This window comes from Hypanus sabinus, chromosome 28 (genome assembly GCF_030144855.1).
Source record: "Hypanus sabinus isolate sHypSab1 chromosome 28, sHypSab1.hap1, whole genome shotgun sequence".
NCBI lineage: Eukaryota > Metazoa > Chordata > Chondrichthyes > Myliobatiformes > Dasyatidae > Hypanus > Hypanus sabinus.
This window is the reverse complement of record NC_082733.1, coordinates 17,746,269-17,766,911: the sequence shown is the minus strand read 5'-3', so window position 1 is coordinate 17,766,911 and position 20,643 is coordinate 17,746,269. Positions and strand designations below refer to the sequence as shown.

At 41.7% G+C, this 20,643-nt stretch overlaps 1 protein-coding gene across 3 annotated transcripts in view; it reads right to left on the bottom strand.

The window, feature by feature from the left end:
* The window catches only part of sema4ba (sema domain, immunoglobulin domain (Ig), transmembrane domain (TM) and short cytoplasmic domain, (semaphorin) 4Ba), a 435,779-nt gene that overhangs the window by 266,123 nt on the left and 149,013 nt on the right, over positions 1–20,643 (bottom strand). For 2 of the 3 annotated variants that reach the window (XM_059952676.1, XM_059952674.1), the window contains one exon: positions 12,696–12,804. The exons of the other annotated variant lie outside the window; for it this stretch is intronic. The gene's annotated coding sequence lies outside the window, so the exon portion shown is untranslated. The remainder of the gene's footprint in view (positions 1–12,695; positions 12,805–20,643) is intronic. 3 annotated transcript variants of the gene reach the window in all.

Below are 20,643 nucleotides of genomic sequence, written 5' to 3'. Positions count from 1 at the left end.
TTTTCAAAGCTTGCAGGGAGATTTATGCCGGTTAGAAGAATGGGCTGAACGTTGGCAGATGGAGTTTAATGCTGAGAAGTGTGAGTTTCTACATTTTGCCAGGAATAATCCAAATAGAACATACAGGGTAAATGGTAGGGCATTGAGGAATGCAGAGGAACAGAGAGATCTAGGAATAACAGTGCATTGTTCCCTGAAGGTGGAGTCTCATGTAGATAGGGTGGTGAAGAAGGCTTTTGGAACGCTGGCCTTTATAAATCAAAGCATTGAGTACAGAAGTTGGAATGTAATGTTAAAATTGTACAAGGCATTGGTAAGGCCAAATTTGGAATATTGTGTACAGTTCTGATCACCGAATTATAGGAAAGATATCAATAAATTAGAGAGAGTGCAGAGACTATTTACTAGGATGTTACCTGGGTTTCAGCACTTAAGTTACAGAGAAAGGTTGAACAAGTTAGGTCTCTATTCATTGGAGCATAGAAGGTTGAGGGGGGATTTATACGAGGTATTTAAAATTTTGAGAGGGATAGGTAGAGTTGACGTGAATAGGCTGTTTCCATTGAGAGTAGGGGAGATTCAAACGAGAGGACATGATTTGAGAGTTAGGGGGCAGAAGTTTAAGGGAAACACGAGGGAGTATTTCTTTACTCAGAGAGTGATAGCTGTGTGGAATGAGCTTCCTGTAGAAGTAGTAGAGGCCAGTTCAGTTGTGTCATTTAAGGTAAAATTGGATAGGTATATGGACAGGAAAGGAGTGGAGGGTTATGGGCTGAGTGCGGGTAGGTGGGACTAGGTGAGATTAAGAGTTCGGCACGGACTAGAAGGGCCGAGATGGCCTGTTTCCGTGCTGTGATTGTTATATGGTTATATAAGTATTAAGTAACAAGGGATACTGGAGTACCAGTTCAAACATCTCTTACTGTCTCATCACAGATAGATAAAGTGACAAAGAAGGCATTAGGGATATTGATCTTCATTCGATGGGGCACAGGATACGAAGAGCTTGGGGGTCATGGTACAACTTGAGAAAATTTGATCAGACCACAACTGGAGTGCCATGTGCAAGTCTAGTCACAACACCATAGTGAGGGTGTGACTGAAATGGAGACATCTAATACCAGGTGGCATAGTCTTAAGGTGACAAGTTAGAAGGCTAAAGGAAACCTGGGGACTTTTCTTTCACCCAAAAATGGAGGGGGGGGAAACAACTTACCTGAAACGGTGGTAGAAATAGACACATGTCACTTAGAAATATCTGGAGTGCTTGAATCAGAATCAGAGTTTGCATAACATTTACAAACATCTGGAGTATTTTGAATCATCAAAGCATAGAAGGTGATCAAGTGGTGGTCGACAGATTAGTACAGGTAATTGATGGTTGGCATGGACACAGCGGGCTGAAGGGCCTGTTTGTATGCATTTTGCCACTATGACTCCATGGCCATCCACGCAGGCACTCTTTGCTCTTTCCTGATTTCCTTAGTGGGAATTCCTCAGAGAGAGAAATAGCCTTAGGATGAGATAAGCTTAAGATAGACAGGGGCTGAGTAATAACAATGGAGACTAGGAAAAACTCTGATGTGACCGCTAAAGAAAACGATGGGACTGGCTCAAGATTATGAAATGCTACAGACCCTCACTGCCATCCAGGAGTTTAACAGGAGAATGAAGTCCCAGTGTTTAGAACTACAGTAAAGTGACCTTTGGTTTTCTTTGTCCTTACTATTCTTTTACACCATATATTATAAAGTGATTATACACCCAGTGACCACTTTATCAAGTATCTCCTGTACCTAATAAAGTGACCACTGAGTGCACTTTTGCAGTCTTTTACTGCTGTAGCCCCTCCACTTCAAAGTTCGATGTGTTGTGCATTCAGAGATGCTTTGCTGCACACCCCTGTTGCAATGCATACTAACCTGAGTTATTGTCACCCTCCTGTCAGCTCAAATTAGTCTGGCCACTCTTTTCTGACTTCCCTCACTAACAAGGAGTGTTCGCCCACAGAGCTGTCGCTCACTGGATTTTTTTTTGTTTCTGCAGCATTTTCTGTGAACTCTGGAGAACGCTGTGTGTGAAAATCCCAGGGGATCAGCAGTTCCTGAGATATTCAAACCATTCTGTCTGGCATCAGTAATTATTCCATAGTCAGAATCGCTTAAATCACATTTCTTCCCCATTCTGAAAGTTAGTCTGAACAACAGCTGAACCTCATGACCGTGGTTGCATGTGTTTATGCATTGAATTGCTGCCACATGATTGGCTGATTAGATATTACATTAGTGTAGATGCATATCTACTAAAGTGGTCAGTGAGTGTATGATGTATTCTGTCTAGTTATGGTACAGTGGCATTCAAGGAGATACTTAAGCAGCGCTTTCATAATTTTAGTGCAATATCAGTCGGACTTCACAAGAATCCCAGAGCTCTGAAACATCAATTCCCATTCCATGCCATAATTCCCTGCCCACGTCCACCACCCCTCCTTCTGCCATTCCACAGATGTTCCAGCATCCACGAATCACACGAGTAAAAGAGAAAAATGAGAAAATTAGAAGAATGAGGTTAATTCTAAGAGGAGGGAAATCAATGTAGGCAAAGCCAGCAAAGTTCAGGAGAGATTGTTATCAGCCATGGAATTCATGGGTTAACTTATTCCCCGGAATATTAACGCAAATGTGCGTGACTCTGGCAGAAGACAGTGACACCTGACCAACCAAATCTGACTAATGCCTGCATGCCTGATCTTATCAAATCTAAATCTATTTTGTGGGCTGGCCACTCTGAGTACTGCCAGCATTTATTTCCCATCCCTGATTGCCCTGCTGGGGTGGGGTAAGTGGGTGGAATGAGTTGTATTCTAGAACCACTGCTGTCCTCGTATTGAAAATGCTCCAGCAGTTACTGCTAGAATAGAAGAGAGTTCCAGGGTTTAGATGCATCAACAATGAAGAGAAGATGATAATTTCTCAGTTTTAATGCAGCTGCCAATCTCTGTTGCAATGCCAACTGCCAACATCATTAGCAATCAGCGTACAATTATTTAATATGTTCATCGTGTCTAGGTGGAAGCCTTCCTAAAGCAAAATTTAGGACTCAACTTCCAGAAATTCAGTGTCGCTATTTATCAAGATTGCAGCATCTATTATCTTATTATTCAGCAGCAGATTAGCATATGATTTGCATATAACATCTGTGTTACTGCAGAGCAGACATTGAATTTTAACATGCAAATGTAATTTTCTTGTAATCTACCTGGATATTACTGCTAGTAAGCTGCATGAGTAAATCTTTTCAATAGTTTCCACATTAGTTGTTGTACATGTAACACATTCAAAAAGTGGTTGCATGGATTTCAATTGGGATTGGTGTACTTAATTGGGGTGCCTGTGATTTAACATTTAACAAACATGTATTAACTTTGAAACTCTAAGCCTTGGAGAACAATGCCTTGCTTACATCACACAGACTTGAAATGGCTGGCCAAGGGGAATGCGTCAGAATCTTTCAATGGGGCAATGGGGGACCTTTGATCATCTAGAAATGGTGATCTTTTTGTCATGATAGGTTGCTAAAGCCAGACATCAGATATCCAAGTACTTTACACCAGATCCATGCCATGAGTTTATGGAGCATCCAGCTCTCCCAGCTAAAGATCTGAAGGTAGGGCAGGTATTGAAGCTCAGCCCTCCAACAGATGGCAGACTGGAGTGGCCTAGAATGGGTCTCTGGTACTCCTGTTCCCATATTTACTGGGATGACTGGCAAATTTCCTCGGCACTTTTTCCAAAGAGTATTAGCCTGTTTACATTTTACATGGCAGCAACTACACCCCGTGACATCAACACAAGGAACTCTGACCTGATAATAGTCATCTTTGCTCTGTTGACCACTACAGCACCACATAACTTCTTCCGTCCTGTTAGTCTGTCACACTCAGCAGTTACACAGTTTACCATGGAGCTTGATTTCCAACATACACTGCCCATCAGACTGGAGTTACTTGGGACCAGCTGCCACCTGGGACAGAGGTGTAGATATCTCCACTCTGGTTAAATCAGCTCCATGTCTACCCAATGTCATTACTTTGCACTAATACAAGTATATATAAAAAACACAGAAGCCATTCACCCCTTTATGTCAACTTTTCAATAGGATAACCCATTTAACCTGCACTTTCCCCATAAGCCGGTACATTCCACGAGAGATTTGCTTGGATATAAAATTAAATCCTTAGCTAACCATGGACATTCTGAACCTCACCCAAGTTTGAGGACATCAAATATTTTTGTTACCCAATCCAACCAGAGGCATCCAGAATCCCAACCCATCCCACTTGGGGCATGCAGACTAGGCACTCTGGAATGCATCTATATGAAGTAATACATTTATATATATATATTCTTGAGCATTAAAGCATTTACTTATAAAATTCCAATCCAGCCCAGTCCAAACAAATCCAACAATTTAAAATATTCTCAAAGATGACTTAAGTCGATTAGCTATGCAACTGAGTCCCAGGGGGTTTGAACACACATTTAACAGCATGTCACATTATAAGGGTTCCCACCCCCCACCCCCACTGTTCTTTGTCTAAATCTGTTCTTTCCCTGTCACAGATACAGCATCTCCTCACATCTCCAAAATAAAATGTATTTTACACTTCAGTTAAATTAACCCTTAGGATTCTTGCCAGGTAACAAGCAGGTTCCAGTATTACAAGTTTCCATGAGTTGATTTTGTCCTTAAGTCACACAATAGGGCCACATTATTAGAATGTACGGCATCAAAACATACAGTACTGACGAGAAAGAACAACTTCTAAAGTGGAGAATGAGAAGAAACTAGTTCTGCTATTTGTAGGAACGAACGTACGCATGCACATAGAACTTATATATTGTATGGGAGCTCGTTCATATGTAGGGTCCGTAAGTTGGACATTCACAACTCAATAACAAAAGAATATATCTAAAAAATTTCACAATCACCCATCTCAACTGGATTCTAATTTGCTTTCCATTCCTGTTATAGACTTCTTTTAAAGGATTTTAAAGCATCCAAGAAACTCTCTGTCATTAAAGTGCTTGGAAGTGGATACAGAGGAGATGTCAAGGATCAGTTTTTTTACTCAGAGAGTGGTGAGTGCATGGAATGGGCTGCTGGTGGCAGTGATGGAGGCAGAAACGATAGGGTCTTTTAAGAGACTCCTGGATAGATACATGGAGCTTAAAAAAATATAGGGCTATGGGTAAGCCTAGGTAGTTCTAAGGTACGGACATGTTCGGCACAGCTTTGTGGGCCGAAGGGCCTGTATTGTGCTGTTGGTTTTCTATGTTTCTATAATGCTAGATTTATCAGTGTCTTGGTGGGTTCACACCTGGAGTACATGTGCGCTATTCTGGTTACCCTCCCTAAGACAGAATACACCCAAAACAGGAGGTCTGCATCAAAGGTTCATATGACTTATTCCTGAGAGAGCAGGATTGACAGATGAGAGAATAATTGACCAGGCTTCTCTACACTTGAATTCAAGAGAATGAATTTCACCGAAAAAGAGCAAGAGGCCTCGTTGTTGAATATATTTAAGGAGGAGATGGGCTTCTTACTACAAAAATCATCAAGAAATATGAGTAAAAAGCAGGAACATGGTATTGAACCATTATTGTATTAAATGGTGGATCATTTTGGACCAAGAGACTACTGCTGCCTCTATTATCCATGTTTCTCATATGGGAAATGTCTTCTGATGCATCCCTTCCATTGAAGGCTGGCACTTCGCCGGGACAGTTTATGTAAAGCATGCACTAGGCCTTCTAATTCCCAAACTGAGTATCGTTGGTTACAAGCGTGTTCCAGCACTATCATCATTTGAGTTTTAGGATTTCCATCAACTCAGTACTGAAATAACGTTGGTCCATCTGAAAGCAGAGTCCTTCGAAGCCCTCAGACTCCAACTGAACAGATGCGCAATTATATCCTACCTGTCGTATGCTATCTCAAGCAGAATGTAATACAGGCAGTGAATCTCGGGAGTTCTGTGCCCCGCATCCAGTGGTGGAGGCCAGATCACTGGATCTTATTTACAGTGGAGGTGGGTCTATATTTAAGAGACTGAGGAATTGTGAGCTATGGGGAGCAGGCAGAGAGATGTGGCTGAGGACAGCATAGATCAGCCACAATGGTATTAAATGACCGGGCAGGCTTAAGCAGCCCAGTGGCTTACTTCTGCTCCTCCTTCCTTGCTTTCTTGTGATGAAACTTACACTCAACACTTGCAACCTTTATCAACTGTTTAAGATCAATTCCATCACCCCCTGTAAGGAGTTTGTATGTTCTCCTCGTGACCGTGTGGCTTTCCTCTGGGTGCTCAGGTTTCCTCCCACAGTCCAAACACTACGGGTTAGTAGGTTAATTGGTCACATGTCTGTAAATGGGTGGTACCGGCACATTTATTCTTAGATAAGTGAAAACCTGCCCTGCAGTACCACACAGTACTCTGATAATAGAAAACATGGATGAATTCCCATAAATCAGGGGCCAACTCTCAAAGGATAGACATCAACAGTAAAATTCACCACAGCATTCAGTACACCACAAACTGCAAAAAAAGGAACTTAAAGACCAGGACTTCAGACTTGGCCCAAAACTAATGGCTTACCAGTAACAGTGATCACTGCCCAGATCTGAGGTCTAGAAAACCTACAAAGACTGGAAAGATAACACTAAAGTTTTCCTCACAAAATTCAGCGGAAATATCATCAAAAATGTGTAAATGTCCTGTTCCCAAGGCAATGCCCCCAGCACTCAGCTCCTCATTAAGCTTAGCAGGCTGTATCAGGTGGACTGCATCATCTACGCCTTCTCTATCATGGTATGAGAATAGCAGACAGAGGAAGAAGTTTGAGAACATTGTCAACATCATCTCAAAAAGCTGTAACATCCCCACTAGTTGCTGGGAATTGCTAGCTCTTGACCTCCAAAATGAGGATAGGCTTTCAGGGAACCTGGGGGTCATGTACAGGGAGCACTGAGACCATGGGTTACTAACAGAAGTTCATCACCACACAGGTAACCACCACCCTATCTCCTCATTCAGCTCTGTGGGTGGGCCTACATTTATAGCATCGGCTCCACCAGCCACCTCAGAACCCACAGAACCTGAAGGGGAGCAGATCATTCTTGGTCCCGAGGGAATGTCTATTAAGAAGACATCTTGATGTGCTTTGCAGCCAATGCTTGAAGCGCAGGAAATGCACCAATTTACCATCATTCAGAAAAATTTCACAAACCACGATGCAATGAAAAACTCAGCTGATCTGCCTTAGTTATGCTGGTCGTTGAAACAAATATTTATCTTGGCACTGTCATTCTGTGAAATAATACCTTTGGATCCATTCCGTCCATTTGAGATGGCAGTCTGAAAGTCAATGCCCCAAACAGTACTAAGGATTAGGTGTCTAACACAGTTCTTTCAATAGCACCTGGTATCTTTATCCTATGCCCCTAACCGTTCTACTGAATTGCATTTCTGTCAAAAAAATGCAACAACCAAAGAGTTAAAGAAAAAGTTTGGCTGGAAATTTATTTGGCAAGAACGCTGCAAATATTTATCAGCTTCAAAGCTGATGGTGTTTATCTTGAAGCTTTTTAGTCATAAGTAAACATTAGATAAATTCTGGCAGACTCTTAGCAGACCATATCCAGAAACGTGTATGTTACAAATGAATTATTCATGTTGGGATCAATTTAGGGACAGCTAAAGTTCAGCAATGCCGAATAAATAAAATGCACAAATGTTCCTCAGATAAACTATATCTTATGATTTTCTTTCAAGGTGAAATCCCTGCAGCATGTAAAATGCGTTCTCAATATTTTCCGAACAGGCACAAAACGGTTAATAGTTGAAAGTTATCTACTCCGATGACAGCACAGGTTACACAGTTGTAGCAACAAACAAATCACTCCTGAAAAAGATTTTGTACGACTTACATCAAACTTGTTGAGAAGTATAATACAGTTATTTTTTTCCACTTTTTTTCCAGGCGTACAACAAGGTTTAAATGGAAATGGAATAGCGTTGAATGCCATGATACGCTTGCATATGTATCCCATGAGCTCTTTTCAGAGTTTTTGGCAATGATATGCTAACAGTACTTCTAGTTAGCAAGATAATAGTTTGTTAGGTACACTGGCTCATTGATGGAAACATCTCACTGGCTGCATCACCATCTGGTATATGGGGGGTGTGAGGGGGTACGGCACAAGATCGAAGTAAGTTGCAGAAACTTGTAAAATTTCATCATGGGGACCAGGCTCCACTGTATCCAAGACATCTTCAAGGAGCGGTGCCTAAGGGAGGCGGCGTCCATCATTAAGGACCCCAGCCACCCGGGGCATGGCCTCTCACACTGTTACCATAGGTAGGAGGTACAGAAGCCTGAAGGCACACACTCACCAATTCAGTAACTGCTTCTTCTCTTCTGCCATCCATTTTCTAAATAGGCACTGAACCCATGAATACTACCTCATTATTTTTAATTCTGTTCTTTTTTTCTTTGCACTACTTAGTTTTTATTTAATAAGCATACAATATATGCAGTTACTGTAATTCAGCTTTTGTTCTCTTTATTTACTTACTATGTGTTTCCTTCTCCGTGGATGTCACCTTGTCGTGGTGGAGAAGCTTGTGTGGTCCTAAGATCCCGAGAGCGATGCCGTCTGGAGCTACACTCCTGGTAGGGTCACCCATGGAGGTAAGGTCAAAGGTGAGGTCCCTGACAAAGAGCAATCCAACCAAGACCTCAACGGAGGAACAAGCAGACGAAGTTACTCTGAACTTAACGGCTGTGAAGGCGGATGAAGGCTGCGACAAATCCATCAGTTTCAATTGCCGAGGTCTCCATGCCATTGGAATCAGTTGGTTGATTTGTGAAGTATCGTGTGCTTCTTGGAGTGCAACATCAAGTACACGTTAAACAAATACACGCACAGGCATCTTCGTTCCATGATAGATCAACGGAACGAAGACCATCATGCTCAACCTCGAGGGATAGCCACGACAATGTATTTCATTGTTCTGCCGCCATAAAGTTAACAAATTTCATGACTCATGCCGGAGATATTGAATCTGATTCTGATTCCGATATCTAATCAATCATGTGGCAGCAACTCAGTGTATAAAAGCATGCAGACATGGTCAAGAGGTCCAGTTGCTGCTCAGACCAAACATCAGAATGGGGAAGAAATGTGATCTAAGTGACTTTGACCGGGGAATGAGAGTTGGAATCAATGGGATGGACTGCTGTTCACTTGGGATTTTCATGCACAGCAGTCTAGAGTTTACAGAGAATAGCGTGCTGCACAAAAAAAAAACATCCAGTGGACAGCAGTTCTGTTGGTGAAAGTACCTTGTTAATGAGAGTTCAGAGGACCTGGTTTAAAGTGACAGGAAGGTAATAGTAACTCAAATAACCATGCGGTACTCAGTGACATGCAGAGGAGCATCCCTGAACACACCACACATTGAACTTCGAAGTGGATGAGCTACAGCAGCAGTGGAGGACCATGAAAATACACTCAGTGGCCACTTTATTAGGTAAATGAGGTACATTATAAAGTGGCCACTGGGTGTATATAGTCTGAACTTCTCTTGACAATGACAGATATTGATTGCTTTACAGGGTGTCCCTGGGTTATGAACGAGTTCCGTTCCTAAGTCTGTCTTTAAGTTGGATTTGTACGTAAGTCAGAACAGGTACATTCGGTATTATTTAGCGTCAGTTAGTCAAACGTTTGTCTTAGTATATAGTATATATTTTACATTTCTATGCATATAAAACACTTAAGAAACGTATGTATTTTAATAATTAAACCACTGCATTGCTTAGTAATAATTGTAGCTTTCATCGGGGCAGAGCCTTTCACATGCTCCATTATTCTCACTTTATCCTTTGAAATTGTTCCAATCGTTGACCGACTGTAGCCTAACGCTTTCCCAATGACCGATGGTGTTTCACCTCTTTCTGATCGCTTTATTATTTCCATTTTATTTTCAATGGTGATTGTTTTCCGCCAACGGAACAGAAACACTGCGGATTCAGCAGCAGCCGCGGGCAGCGGGTCCTGAGCTCCCCCCCGGGGTCCTAAAGTCCACCCGTACTGAGACAGTGTAAATGGGACAAGTGGGGGAGGGTCAGGGTGAATCTTGCTAAGAAAAATTTAAGCCAAATACAAAGTTACACATTCATCACAGTGTTAACGGCAATGTGATCTGACTTAAAATGGTGGACGGCATTCTCCTTCCTCCAGCCGACAAATTTTTACTATAATAGGCTTTATGGCAGGCCGTTCGTAAGTACGAGTTGTTCATAAATCGGACGTTCGTAACTTGGGGACATGCTGTATTTTGCAAACTAAGATGAAGAATTAATACTGAACATATTTTTATGTTTATTTATTCCTCAATGTGGGTATGTTGCCAAGGAAACATGCCTTGGCCACCCCTATTGTTTGTCAATAAAGTAAATGGGATTGACATTTCATGAGCCACACTGTGGAGGACCAGCAGCTTCCTATCCCTGAATGATAGCAACTTCTACAATAATCATTGCATTACATTTTACAGCCCAACTGATTACTTATCTGTCATGTTTCTACTCGATTGTTAGAAAAGCTTGCCCCACTCTGACCACACCCTGCTCTTTCCCAAAGGGCCTGCCTTTTCTTCCCCCCTTCAAATATTGATCTAATTCACTTTTTTAACATTAGTATTGAGCCATCTTGCTCCACCTATTGAAGCAATGCATTCTAGATCACCACAATTAAGGAGATAAACCTCCCCATCTCCTCCTGATCCAAAACGTCCTCCAATTGATTCTGCCTGTCCTGCTGAGTTCCTCAAGCAGTTTGTGTATTGCTCCAGATTTCCAACATGTCGTGCGTCTCCTCATCTCCTCTCTATCTCTTTCACCCACATTCTTAGTAACCCCACTTCAGAAAACAATCTCTTCTTGATCATGCCTAATAATTTACATAAAAGTAAACACCTTTGTTAAATCCCATCACCCCCCCCCCCCCCTTGACAGGAAGGATAACGAAGTCAGTTTCTCCACTCTTTCTAGAGAACCACAGTTCCACATCTGAGGTACCAGCCCCGAAAATCCACTCCACACCTTCTTAAGTGCAATGCTCCATATTGAACACTGGACTCCTGCTAAGGTTTAGCAATGCAGATTAAGCAAACAATCAATAATGACTTCAGTAGCCTGTTCTGTAATCTTCAAATCGTCTGTCTCAGGTCAAGAATAGAATGATCCAGTTTTGATAACTCATAAAACAAAGATTATTTAAATATGTGCCGTAAAATATTGCATCAGGAGGATTTATGGTAAATAGGCTGTGTTCCACTGCAATTAACCTCCCCTTCGTTCCTCGTCTTTCAATGACTACTGCATTTTAAAATCTGTAATAAAGTCTGAAGTCGACAGCTGGGAATTTTTAAGCTTGGTTGGGTGGAGGGGAGTGGTAGAACAACATTTATTTTGTGCTTGTTTACAGAAAAATTCTCTCTGTAATATTCCAAGCGAGTTAGTTGGATCTTTCCCTTCCCCCGTATTTACGGTTTATTCCCGTTAGTTGTGGGCATTAGCCTTCTTAGCATTGGGAGTGGAAGGAGGCAGGGAACAGGTTGCCTGGGTGCTGGGGGTGGGGAGTATGGGAGACCCGCAGCAGAAATCCGTGGCTCAATTCTCCCTCTCCACCTGCCACCACATGAATTTAAAACATCCCTTTGTGGAGGGACATCTGTATGCAGCAGCCTACTGGAGCGCATGTGAGGCCAAGACTGAGTGACATGCTCTGTTCTCCCTTCCATTCCAGTGAGCTGAATGCAGCAGACATCATTATAATATGCACTTACAGAGAACTGAGATACTAGGAATCTCTGGAGACTGCAAACGTACAACATCCTGGTGGAGAGGGGAATAGTAGAAAGCCATTCAGCCCCTCAAATTGACTCACTAGTCAATCAAGTCAATGACCTATTCTCCTACATCCCTATCCCTCCATATCCTTGTCTGACAAATACTTATCAGTATAATACTGAAAATATAATATTTATCAACTTCAGACTTAAGAGCCCCAAATGACCCACCCATATTTCTCCTCCTGGAGAAGTGATTTCCACATATCTGAAACCCACTTTGTTGAAGACAAATGTTCCTCCTGATTTTATGATGATATCTCTTCATTTTTGACTCCTTGATAAAAAGGAAAAAAGTATCTAATCTGTTAGATCTTGGAATTTTTCCTCTGGAGCAGAATGCTATGTTTTCCCAGCATTTCTGTCGACTCTTTTTGGAGCAAATTATCAAAGTGGAAATGATAAAAAAGTACAAACAACCCCATCAGGTTACAAGTTCAACCTCCTATCAGCCAGACTGCTCACAGGTCAAGTTTATGCTGGTCATCAGCATCAGTCCGATTCTTCCTGTCCAGTTATTCACCTGCCACGATTTTGACCTCATAAATGCTGATGTTATCACAGAATGAATCTAAGCATTAGTTCTAACAGTGATTTGTGATCATTCCGATCTACAAAAAAGTCAGAGAATGAGTATTTCTTGTACAGCTTCAGTGAATTTTCTGGATGAGAAAACAATAAAATTTCATCACAGCAGAACCGAAACACTTACCCAAGTCACTCAGTAAACCGATCTTCTCAGCTCCAGAAGTTGCTCCAAGTTGTCCTCAGCCTTCTATCCTTTGATCAGGCCAGATGAATACAGGATGTGAACATTAACCCTTCAGGTGGGAAAACAAAAACATTAATCAAACTGTAAATGAACGTCCTTGATGTTCTGGAGGGTGATGACATTTCCACATGAACAGCTGGAAGCTGCACTTTGTTCCCATTCAGAGCCGACTAACTCATCCATGATCGGAGCATCATTCTGATCCAATCACAGTGGTCCCAAATCTGCTCCCATTGTCCAGGGATCTTAAACAACACAAGCTAAATCTAAACAGAATATTTTCAGGCAAGCCGATGATGGTGCTTATCAGCTTTTAGTGCCAGTGAATCTTCTATGACAAACTGCAGTGCAGTTTGTTCAGAAGTAACAGACCTTTATAAAAACCCCTTTAACATAGTAAAGCAGTGGTGCAAAACTTTATTGGAGCGTCAGACAATCTGAATTATTTATAGGAATTCTCACATGAAATATGCTTCATCCAACATGTGCAGATACCAATATCTAGTGTGATATAAATGAAAACACAAAGCCTGGTTTTATTAACTGCTGAATATTTCTAATGTAATTTCTAGCCTTGAACAGTGCTGGAGATTTAATAATATTCTGGGACTCCATCCAAACAGTATATGATCACCAATGTTAAAATGCTTATTGCTTTACAAGTACTTTAGTAATTAAAATGCAACCCATTGTTTTTCCTCTTACCAAAGCACATACATGTCATTAATTTAGATTTCAGAGCAGTTGACATTGCTCTCAGAATCTCTATTTCCGATAGTTACCAGATCAGGCTATGGAGAACTTTCCAGACTTCTGTTTGTTCTAGATACACAGAAAGTGCTGGAGGAAGTCGGCAAGTCAGGCAGCATCTTTGGGGGGGAATAAAGAGTCAAAGTTTTGGGCTGTGTCGCTGGCTTTATGAGTGTTGCTCAAGCATTTTGTGTGTGCTGCTCTAGATTTTTAGCATACACAGAATCTCTTCTTGCATCTTCCATTTGCTCTGCACTATACACATCAGCATAGAATATATATTCTTGAGCACGTGGTTTTTAGAATTTACAGTACCTATAGCACGACTATCACTACCATCAGGGAAGAGGTACAGAAACGTGAAGACATACATTCAATGTTTTAGGAACAGCTTCTTCCTCTCTGCCATCTAATTTCTGAACAGTCCATAAACCCATAAACCCCTTTCATTACTTTTATTTTATTGAGATACAGCACAGAATAGGCCCTTCCACTGCCCAGCAACCCCTGATTTAACTGAACAATTTACAATGACCAACTAACCTACCAACCTACCAACCAGAGGGATGAAACCAGAGCAAACCCATTCAGTCACAGGGAGAACTCTTTACAGACAGTGGCGGGAATTGAACCCTGGTTGCCTGTACTGTAATCCATTGTGCTAACCATTATGCTACCATGCCAACCTTTGTAACTTATGGCAATGTTTTATGACTTACACCGTACTGCTGCCAAATAACAACAAATTGCATAGCATATGTCAGTGATTGATCCGGAATCAATCAGAATGATCACCATATCAATTGTTTCTGATTGTTGTGCTGGCACCAAATTTCCAGTGTCTGACATTCCTACAGGCCCACTGGAGATTTTCCATCATTGCTGAACAGTTTCATGACAAACATAATTTTGTGTTGCTAATCACACCGCCCCACCAGAGCTTCAGGTTCAATCCTAACCCCTGTCTGAGTGAAGTTTTCAAATCCTCCCTGTGGCAGTATGAGTTTACCTCGGCAACCTGAAGGTATACAGGCCGGGAGGCAAATCGTTTGCTTGAAGTGAGTACCGATTTGTCTACTAGCCTGTGTGTCTTCAGTGGTAGAATCTGGGGGGTGGGAATTGATGAAAGCATGGGGAGAATAAAGTGAGATTAAAGTAGGATGAGTGCAAATGGCTGTCATGGTGTCATGGACGTGGGGGCTGACGGGCTTGATTTCATTGCTGTGTGAGTCCATGACCAGATGCAGACTGCTCAATTTTATCACAATTTACATTAACACCATGCTAACATTGAGAAACCAAATCCAAACTCCAGGGAGTTTACATGAAGAGGCAGGAAGTGTTTTCTCCAATAGTTAACTGCTGAGTTCCATGGGTGCATTCATGGTAACACAACTGGTTACCCCCACACACCTGTACCCATAATACATCCCAGATATTCCCTCTTCTCAACTTTCCCATTGGGCAGAAAATACAAAAGCTGGAAAGAACATACCACCATGCTCTGGTACAGCTTCTATCATGTTACAATAAAAGTAGTAAATTCTTCCCTAGTATGGTAAGATGGAATCTTGTCCTTACAATCTACCTCATTACAATCTTGCACCTCACTGTCCACCTTCTCTGTAGCTGTTACACTTTTTTGAGCATTGCTGTTATGTTTCATGTGTTCTACTTCAGTGGCCTGTGAAGTGATCCGATCGGTGTGCACAGTGTGCAAGACTAGTTTTCACTGAGTGTCAGTACAAGTGACAATAATAACACCATTAATGCAGAATGGGGAATTCAGAGACTGTCACAGTCCTCAAGACAAGGGGCAACAACATGTTCATCTGCAAACAAGCTACCACCAGACTTTTCAGGGTCATCATATCCTTCCAACACATCTTGGATAAACAATATATAGTGTTTCTGCGTCAGGGTTCCCAAGAGTACTGCCATGGAGATATGTGACATTCTGAAATAAGATATTTAGCCATAATAATTTTAGCTCTCACAATGAAAATCAGGGCCATTTTGTTTCCTATTAATGATCCAGATCCTCTTGTCAATTGGTTAAAGATTTCTGTTAGTGCTTAGGAGGCCATGATTCAATAATAAAATCCCTGGAGGTGAATACCTTACTTCCAAGATGGCACTTCCTCTGCCATCAGACATCTGAAACAACAATGAACCCATGAACACCATGTCTCTTCTTTCTCATTGCACAGATTATTTCATTTCAAGGTTGTATAATTTATACATTCTTTGATAATAAATGCAATTTGAACTTAACTTTTTACCTATCTATCTAAATATAAATATGAAAGAGAGATCCATACAGATAGATTTAATGTCACCAGCGTATGTCATGAAATTTGTTGCAATGTGGCAGTGGTATATTGCAAAACACAATAATAAACACTGAGTTCAATAAGCAAATCTATCTATCTATATAGATTTACTTATTGAATACACAGTTTGCCACATATCAACAAATTTCATGACATATGCCAGTGGTATTAGACCTGATTCTGATTCTGAGGAGACTGAGCTGTCAAATATCTTGCAGTTCAGTCCTATCTGTAGAGAAGGATCCAGGGGCGGGTAAAGACCACCTCTCAACTTGTCTGGCTCCCAAAGCCAACTAATAGCCCCATCAGAGCTATAGAGCTCTGCTACAGTGGGAGCAGTGCAAGCCTCAATATCATTGTAAAAGCACACCACCGGGCTTTTAAAAGTAAGATGTGGGGCCTTGCATCATTCTGAGGGAAACACGAGGAAATCTGCAAATGCGGGAAATTCAAGCAACACACACAAAATGCTGGTGGAACACAGCAGGCCAGGCAACATCTATAGGAAGAAGCACTGTTGACGTTTCGGGCCGAGACCCTTTGTCAGGACTAACTGAAAGGAAAGATAGTAAGAGATTTGGAAGTAGGAGGGGAAGGGGGAAACAAATTTCTTACTATCTGTCCTTTCAGTTAGTCCTGACGAAGGGTCTCGGCCCGAAACGTCGACAGTGCTTCTTTCTATAGATGCTGCCTGGCCTGCAGCATTCCACCAGCATTTTGTGTGTGTTGCTGATCAGTCTGAGGGAGCTGTCCAGTGCAGACTGGTGTAGAGGTTTCACCGTGCCGTGCGCCGATGCTGGAGAAAGAGCAACCAGGGGAACGAGATCCCAAAGGAGCAGAAAAACAAGAGGGGGCAATCTGGCAGGACACCAACTCCTTTCAACCCCAGGAAGCAACACAAAGGTGGTACTGACTAGATGTCCCGTCAGGAACTCCCTGATACAGAGATGCTTTGCAAAAGGACTCTGCCAAGTCATTATCCCCAGTCCAGACAGTGAGACTCCTCACACTCCAGCCGTTAATGGCCACACCCTTCACTCTGAGTTGGCTGGCATAGAAATCTTTAACCAATTGACAAGAGGATCTGGATCATTGATAGGAGTCAACATGGCCCTGATTTTCATTAAGAGAGCTAATTTTATTATGGCTGAATGTCTTCTTGCAGAATGTCACATATCTCCATGGCATTATCCCTGGGAACCCTGTGGCAGCAAAACTCTATAGATATTAATACTCACCTACCTCCTAAACAGGACCTTCTGCACCAACTATAACACAACAGTGAGTAAATCCCTGGTCCAGGTACTTAAGTAGCTCTTTTCATCAATGTTTCAGCTATATCTTGTAAGGTCATGAAATGTTATTTATACATTACTCAAAGCAATGAAGATTCTCACATCAGGACTCACTTCCAATACCAGATCTTTATGTGGTGGCTCTGCATATTCTCCTCATGCCCAGCTCAAAGGATCTCCCTTCTGATACGTCCACCTCAGGACTTCCGTGACGCCTTCTATGAACCTCCTTACTGTCTCCCTGCCGGGACATTTAATAACTGTTGCTGATGCCTGGCTACCACAAGGAGTGTGGGTGTAAGTCTAATGTCTCCCTGTTGGAATGTTGGAAGCTGCTTCCAAATGAATCTGATCCCATCGGGCAGCGTGCATCTTCTGTCTTAGTGCATGCCTCGGGATGTAAACCAGTCTAATATTGTTTCTTCTGTCTTTCTAGCTAACTTAACTCTCTGTTGCAATACATAAAGTGGATTTTACACACAATGAGGTGAAATCTAAAGTCTGTGCAGTTATCTCCCCAACCCCAAGAGATCAGTTGGAGTACAAAATTTAAACCTCACCCACACGCCGCCTGTTCAAAATCAACCTGAACCAAGCCCAAGATGGGAGTTGATCCGAACCCAACACATTGTGCTGGTAGATCAGGCTCTACTCCCCCAAAGCTTCACTCCTTACAAATCATGTTTCTGAACCTACTCTGCGGATTTAAATAAAAGTTGTACTACTTGTAGAGATGCTATTCACAGAGCTGGTGACCCCAGTTCGAAAGTGATCTCCGGGGCACTGTCTGTGCAAAATCTGTGACCATGTGGACTTCCTGCAGGCACCCCTTAAATCTCAAAGATGTGCAGATTAATGGGTCAATGTAAATTGTCCCTAGTATATGAGTGGGTAGTGGAATCGGTGGGGGAGGGAGGAGGCAGTCAATGTGAATGCTGCAAGAGTAAATGTCAGGAAAATTAATGATCTCAGAGCTTAATGGATCAAATGGCCTTTGATGTTGCAAGCAAATATGGAAATATAAAAGAATTAGGGATCATCGAACAAACAAAGAGCTGCCGATGTTGTCAAAGTTCAAAGTAAATTATTTATCAAATATGTTACCAGATCTTACTTCAAGATTCACTTCTTGCAGGAATTTACAGGGAGAAAAAGAAATAAAATTGGATTTTATAAAAAAGAACTAGCTAAATAAACTCAAACACATTATCTAGCACACATCTATAAACTTGCAGTATCATGCCGCAGGGATGGGCATTTTGCAAAAAAAAACTAAAGAAATAAAATCAAAGACACTGCCAAGCATACATTTGTAAACTCGTAGGTGTGGATGAGGGCATTCAAGTTGGAAACAGGTGACACACCTTTCACTGCAACAGCTTAGTTTTCCCAGAGTTCCCAGCAGGGAGACGATGTTTGTGCAGACACCTCCCTGTCTAGCTTGAACGGCCTCCTCCTCCTCTCCTGCTCCAGTCCTCCCTCCCTTGCCCATGGAAATTTCCAGTAACAGCAGCAACTCTGTGCAGCAAGATGGGGCAGGGCCGTCCCAAGTCAACCAGTTACAAAAGGCAATTATGTAAATCTGGAAATACACTGGTGGCAGGGGTAAACCTGCGTTAATCTCAATTTTGCTTTAACACCCTCACACATGCAATCTTCCAGTAGCCTATCCACATGCTGAAACTCCGATCAATAGCACGAATATGTAATCAGCATTCATATAAGCATGTCTGATTGAGGAGGCAGGCGATTTCTTGAACTCTACCTGTGCCCCTCTAGAAACTGCTCTGACCAGCTGTGCATTCAACAACCTTGCAATGTCTTGTTCTTTGCTTGGACAAAGTGTTAGACCCATGTTTGACAACGAGCAGTGCTTCCACTGTTAAGTTATAGCTGTTGATTTCAGGACATTACTCTGAGATGCAAAACCAGCTCAGGGCTTCATCTAACGATGCAAAGCTGAATTGTCAACAATGATCTTAGGCCTTCCAACCAGCCACAGGGTGAGGAAAATCTAAACAGAAATTGGATTCAACCCTTTCTTTTAATAAACAAAACTCTCAAGCGTTAAATGGGTGTTTAAAAAAAATGGAAAGTTAACAGCAGCTAGTTGATGGTTAGTAGAGATTCAGCAGGTTGAAGAGCATGGTTCCGTGCTGACTCTCTTCATGACTCTATTTGTGGTCCCATCATCAGAGCTCTGGGTTTTGAGTTCAGGATTCTGACTGAGGGTCCCATACCTGAATCACTAATTGGTCAGTATGAAAATAATCTTTTTCTGTAGATGCTGCCATATTATTCTTTTATTATTGCAGATTTCCAGCAGACTTTCTGTTTTCAATGGGATAAGCTCCAGAGCCCAAGTAGAGTGGTTTGATCCATGTGCGTAGCATCAGCAATTAACCCATGTTGAATTTCTAAACACAAAACAGCTCCCCTCTGAACGACTCTATGAACGTACCTGAAGATTCATCATAATCCTTTACAGGGACATGTTAATTTAATTAGAAAGTGCACAGTCACACATATTGCTCCAATACTGTTTAACACATGTACCTGACACGGGTACAAAAATGCATGAAAGGCAACAGTAAGCATATTGTGCAAAGCCACAGGACAGATTTCACTTCTCGTAGTTCAAAGATCAATGAAAACAGTGTGAATGATTACCAGCGCTGTGGATGTGGGTTAGCATCAATTATTACCAGCTCATAAACACTGAACATCAACCAATCTCAAAAGAGTAAACAATTACAAGTTCCTGCAGACTGCTTCAACAGGCTTAATGAGATGTTTGAATTACCTATACGACCTTGCTTTCAAGTGGTATAATATTCCACAGCCCCTTAGCAACAAACCTTAAAGTTCACTTTGAATAAACCATCCAATGTTTATGCACGCACTTCAAAAGTCTGCTGGCAGAAAGAATAATATTATAGTGCTGTATATAGTAATATTTTGCTCCAACTCATACCTCACAATCATAGCCATAAAATCACAGTCATAAAGTTGTATGGCTTAGAACAGGCCCTTCCACATCCATGCCCACAATGACATTCAAATAACTATTTATACTAATCCCATTTTCCAACATTTGCATCCATAGCTTTCTATGTCTTAACAATTCAACGGTTCAATTTAATATCAGAAATATATACATTATTCCACCGAGATGTAACACTGAGCGTCACAGGAAGTCATTCCTGCCTGTGGCCATCAAACTTTACAACTCCTCCCTCGGAGGGTCAGACACCCTGAACCAATAGGCTGGTCCTGGACTTATTTCCACTAGGCATGATTAACATTATTATTTAATTATTTAGGGTTTTATATTGCTATATTTCTTCACTATTCCTGGTTGGTGTGGCTAATTGATCTCTCGGGATCAATAAAGTATGTCTGTCTGTATACAACCTGAAATTCTTACTCTTTGCAGGCATCTGCAAAACAAAAGAAACCCCCAAAGAACATTAGAACCCCACAATCCTGCCCTCCCCCTCCCCCAATTGC